Source organism: Pinus tabuliformis, chromosome 4_2 (genome assembly GCF_031772625.1).
Source record: "Pinus tabuliformis cultivar Carrire ecotype Pingquan chromosome 4_2, CPIR1, whole genome shotgun sequence".
Classification (NCBI taxonomy): Eukaryota; Viridiplantae; Streptophyta; class Pinopsida; order Pinales; family Pinaceae; genus Pinus; species Pinus tabuliformis.
Genome location: NC_142304.1, coordinates 201,180,339 through 201,186,449, shown reverse-complemented (window position 1 = coordinate 201,186,449; position 6,111 = coordinate 201,180,339).

The following is a 6,111-nucleotide window of genomic DNA, read 5'->3' as shown; positions in this document are numbered from 1 at the left end:
CTGTGGGACCAACATCGGAACCCTCTCTAGAACAAAGCTCACAACTAAGAAACCATATCCAAAGTTTTTTAGTTGTCCATTCTTTGTTCTAGTCAGTTTGCCTTTTACATTCGCCAACATAGCTTCACACCAGTTGAAGATGGTGCCTCGATAACAGTCTACTGCCATTCGCATTTGGGATCGGTAGCTACATGCAGTGCTGCACTTCCACAGAGTCTGGTGACAATAAATGCAATCACTTTAAGTTCAGGAAGGGAGATAGTTTTGATATCAATCCCTTTGTAATTTGTTTGGTCATTACAAAACTCTAGTTGGAGACTATCGACAGACTAGCCACCTGGCCTAGCCCCGAATAGAGATAATCTTTCACTTCTCTTGGGAAAACCAGTCAAGAAGTAAATTTCCTCTGGCTCGATTTTGAGCTGGTGGCCACCAATAATGAAACACTGGTCCTGTATATTCCATCTATCCACCAGCCACTACAAAAGGTCTACTTCGGCCCTCATGCCAGGTATGGCCCAGAATTTAAATAGCTCGCATGCCCTCATTGCATCTATTGAGGGTTGATGATTAATTGCGGCAAGGTCCACATCTTCGTGCTCCCGTTCCCGCCAAGTGAACATTGTGTATATCCTACATTGAAAGAAAAAGCGGATTAGAACATTTTAGTTCAAAACTTTTGGGCAGAAATTGAAAAAATTGAAGTTGTAAAACCTATGTCGCGGGGTCCGCACTCTCCAGTTAGGGACAGTGCGTAGGTCTGTACTCTGCCCAAACAGCAGGTGCGGGCCCCTGGCTCTTTCCTTTGTAGGAAAAGTCAGGGTCCACAGGTTTTGTATGTTGCGCTTGCGGACCCCTGCGAGCGATCTTTTAAACTAAATTTTTCCTAAAAATCAAAATAGAAGCCTATAAGCAAAATTCAAACGGTTGAAATGCAAGATTAAAGTGATGTGGATTACCTGGAGGTGACGATTTTCGATTCCAATGGACAGATTTTCCGCAATCTTCACAGGAAGTTTCTTACCCAAAAGCTCTCTTCTCTCACTCTGAAGTCAAACAGTGAATTTACAAAAGCCCTTTTTATAAGCTTTTTTGAATAAATGAATTTTTAATTTGTTTATTTTTCACTTTAAAAAGGTAACTTTTTGATGCATTTTTATTTATTTTAAACATGTATGAGTAATGTTTGAGTTTTTTGTGCAGAATATTGGATTTTTCAGCCGAAATTGATCATTTTCAACAAAAAACATTGGAGTCCTCTTTAAGCTCTTTTCTGACTCGTAAAATATGAAAATATTGTCGAGTTTTTCTTTTTAAGCTCGTTAAAAAAAATTAAAAGGATGGTCAACTTACACTTCTTTTCTGACCGTATAAAATTGAAAATATTGCCGAAATTTTGTCGTTTCAAGTTCGATATTGGTTATAAAACGACGTGTCCTTGATTGCTTTTTTTTACTTTTTCGGATCAGAGACACTAATTATGAAATGTACTCCTTGATCGTAATGGTCAAGCAGTTCTCACAAGTATTATTTTATACTTTTTCAGGCTTGGGAGACACAAATTTACGAAAAAGGACAACCATGGAGTTTTCTTAAGTTTTTCTTCTCACTCCCTAAAATTGAAAAACACCGAGTTTCTCCTATACTGGACTCGTTAAAATTTAACCGTAAAGGACCTGTTCAATTACAAACAGGAATGGACCACTCCTTCTTAGGGTTCGAATTTAAACTAAGTTGGACTCATCCGAAGGATGAGCTTATAATCAATCAAATGTTATCCTCCTCAAGCTTTTCAAAAATAAAAAGGTACTTGCCAGAAATGGTGGGGGAAAAGAGAAAAAAATGAACCTGTTTTTTAGACTTTGTGTCTCAGAAAAGCATTCAACCACTCTTGAACATGACACTTTTTGTTCACCTAGGTTGGGAAATCCTTTGCCTAACAGTTAATCAAACCATATTGAAAGTCTTCAGCCGGTTTCTGGGTATTAGCTTTGGGTCAATTGTCACCAAAAAATCTGCAGTGTCATTATGTGTTCAAGAGGTCAGTGCAAATAAACCATTCATCTGCAAAATATCTGTCATCCATCTTGGCCATCCCTGAGTCAGTCCTTGCAACTATATTTCTTCAAACTTGATCTATGATTTTGTGTTGTGGGCTTGCCTACGACGGATCGCTTTCTATCGACTTTAGCTCATTATCTAGAAAGATGATCTAGAAATTGTCAGTACCTTGGAATTTGCATGCCCTAATGGTAGGTTTCTCACTTTCGATGACAGGTTGCAACATTGACCTTCGATCAAAGGATTCCGTGACATGTTCGACATCAACTCATCTATTCACATTTCATGGATTGTATTGAGTACTTTGAGAGCCATTGACATCACTGGTGGTTTCTCTCACACTTTTTAACAGTTTACATCATTGATTGGTAATCAATTATATTCTACCATGTTCGACTTCGACACATTCATTCACATGGATAGAATCGTACTATTTTGGGAAGTAGAAATCAAGACCCTGGATCTAGTTTCCACCATCCAGGTTGCAAGGAATTTTGTTATTCATTATACAGTGGACTATTCATAAACAGATGGCTGCACTCATACTGTGTCTACATATGTCTATACTTATGACGTATTATGGAATCATTCCTATATCAGAGCAGTTTAGTTAGTTTTCTAGTCAGTTTTGATCTGAGTATGGGAATGCCTACCTTAGCGATGATATGATCACATATATATATTTTGTTTTGAATGTTTTTACAGGTTCCAACCAGGCTCTCCACGAGATGATCCTCGAAATGATAAAGTACTTCACTCTTCTTAGATGACAAATGCTATCCTCATCTATTACAGATTTCGCACTTTAGGGGGCAATCTGTTGCACAAAATATTGTCACCATGACATTCTGCAATCAGTGTGAGTCTATCACCACTCATACTTTCCTCCTTTGCAAGTCTTAAACCTCAGATCTTCATGTTAAGCCTTGAAAAACGAGAGAAAGCCCTTAAAAATCTCTAAAACCCTAGTTCCGCACTTTCTCTTAGCATTACCTGCGGTCCCGCAGTCTGTTTCTGTGTAGTGGGTGCAGACCCCTGTAAAAGTCAAAAAGGCGCAAGTATAGTCTTAAAAACTCACTTTGGGTTATTTCTGGAAGCTTCTAGAGGGAATCTTGAGGTGGCAAGTTCGCTCCTTTGAGGTTCATGCATCCCATAACTAAATGAGCTAACCCCTTTATGTGAGGAGCTTATCCCTTTGAAGGAGGACTCTATCCCTTCATTGGTGGACTTGTAACTTCCTTCCTTTGCACTATAAAATGAGGCATTGGGCTAGTTACTAAGGAGGTTGAAAGTTGAATATTTTTGAGGGTAAATGCTGTTGGAATTTAGACTTCCTAATTGAGCTTGAGAGGAGAGATTACATACCTTTTGATCTCATTGGGAAGAGTGTGAGGCTTGTCAAAGTAGAGGAGATTCTTGCTTGGACCCTAGGAGGAGCTTGTACAACATCAAGGCACCAAAGATTGTAAAGTTCTTCTTATTTTCAAAGTTAATACAATCAAGTTTATTTATCTCAATAAGCTGTCTTGTATGGTTTATTTCATGGATTCCTTGATCACCATGATGAATATGATTTATTATATTAGCTATGCAGGTGTTATTTGATGTTTGCTTGTTTGTGTTTTCAGGTTCTCAAAAGGAAACTCATTTGGACCATCGAAGCATGGCTACCACAAACTAGCGTTGGACTTAAGGTAGGGTCTAAAGACACCTCTTGGTTTTTATTTATAAATCGGAATATTTAGAGAAATGTAGTTTTGCTTGTTCTGCTTGTTGCTAGATATCTGTAGATACTAGGGAGATCGGTCTTGTCCACAAGAACGATTTATCCAGACAACACTGATGATAATAAATTTACCTTAATTCGAGTTCTAGATCAAAATTTATGCGTGTTAGAAGTTTATCCTATTAAAATAGGTCATGCCCATGTGACCTTCACTAGCCTTGGTGACACTACCATGCCATCGTAGCAAGTTCCATTGAGAACTTATGTAGTGGAGATTCAAGGCAATGTCACAGCATAGCGACCACTCCTTAGGTGTTTTCCATTGCACGTTAGCAAGTTATAAAATCTAGTGATCGTAGTCTCCCAGCAATATGGTTCCACAACAAAAATCACAACTAGAATGACCCATCCTCCTTCATCCGCCCATCTTCACAAGGTTAAAATTGCATTAGAGATGAGTGGTGCATGGTGATAAGGTTACACACTCGAACTATTTTAAAATTGGCCTAATCTCATCAACATGCCCACTACAAAGTTAACATGGTACTAGTGGTGAGGATGCATAGTGACAGGGTTCCATGCTAGAATGATTGACAAGGTCCAATGCATCCATGTTGCCTCGACACCTCAGCATAAAGTCTATTAAACACTCATTACTTGACTCTCCTGAATACTCAAAGAGCCTGACCATACATCATCTTTCCCCCAAATTAATGATTCTTTTCACACACGATTATTTTGTGGCTAATAGTCGAAGACCAATATAGACCAATCGACATTAGGTCTCTCCATAGGTTAGTTCTTGTGATTTTCCCATGAGACTTGATGGCCCAATGACAAGATTTTTTGTTAGCATAGTTCCACCTTCAAGTCCACATAACTGTTGAAAATGCAACAAGATGATGGAGCTTAGTGGAAAGGAGTCACCTTCACTAAGTGGGCCCGCAGGCTATTTTTGGCACAAAGTCTACTTTTAGACTATGTCTATTTTTAGACATATGGATCATGGTCTATGAGTTGCAGGATGATGTTTATGGATGATTGGTCATGTTGGGAAAAATAGATGGACTTCTATTTTTGGTTCATAGCGGAGTGATCAGAGTATATTTTTATACTGCCAGGCTAAAAATAGAAACAGTGAAATATTATTATCCCTTAGTAATATTTGGACTCTAAACATTATCTTATTCTCTTTGAGCACTTCAGTTCGAGCTACGGATGTGGCACATGCAGCTGAAAAAAGGAATCACGTGGTTTCTTATGTGTTAGTTGAGCTATTGCATGGAGGACTTCAGTTAGAACTCATGCATGTGAGTTCTGTGGAGTTGGATGTGGAGTTGATGGAGTTGTGTTCAGTTTGACTTGGTTGAACTAGTTGTATTTTAGTCTAACTAAAGAATACTCTAGTGATGAGTTGTGTGAATTAAATATTAATTAATTCACTAATTATTAACTCATAAAGAAACTAAAGGATACATCAGTTAACTCAGTGCATGGACAGTTCAATAGAGATAGGAGTTAGAGGTAAGTGAAAGGGTGAGTTGTGACTATCAGTTGTGCACGAGATTTACATATGCATGGATTGAGTAATGCCAATGAGTATTGCGCAGTGTGGGCCAATACAAAGGAAATTGTAGCTTGCGCTCACGTGATTTCTCTTGTAGATTGTGTAGTGGAGGCAAGCAAAGCAGCGGAGAAGATTTGAACCTGTGACTTATTCAGATCTGAGCTAGTTTTGTGTGTAACAAGTGGAGAGAGTGTTGGATACTTGTGGGGAGTATTGTACTATGTATTGTTACATGTTCTCAATCATTATAATATATAGATAGTGTGGGGTTTTCAGCTATATGCTTTCCCCGGGTTACATAATGTGTTAATGTGTGCATGCGATTGATGTTTCATTGTTTTTAATGCTACTAAATTGATGATCAACGTAGAGGAGGTTATGTATTATGCATGTATTCCGCAATTGTGTATAATCGGGATAATCTCTGTGAATAAGTGTCATATTATTCAAAATTTCTAGAATAACTACTCTTCATGTATTTGGTTATCGGTCAATCAATACCGTACCTTCCCTATAAAGCTTACTCTCTTAACCCTTCTAATGGTTTACTGGCTCAATGGTCATTTCCCTAGTGGGAATTGCTTGGCACAGCTCTATGGGTACAAGGTTTCACCCTCAAATTCCCAATGTCAAGCTCCTTCCCATATTCTTAAATGTTGGATCCTATCTCTCTTCCAGCCCCGAAAAGTTCCCACAATGCCAAGTTCACAAAACAGAGGGGAGTGGTTGACCTGTTCCATAGCCTTTGTGTATTGAG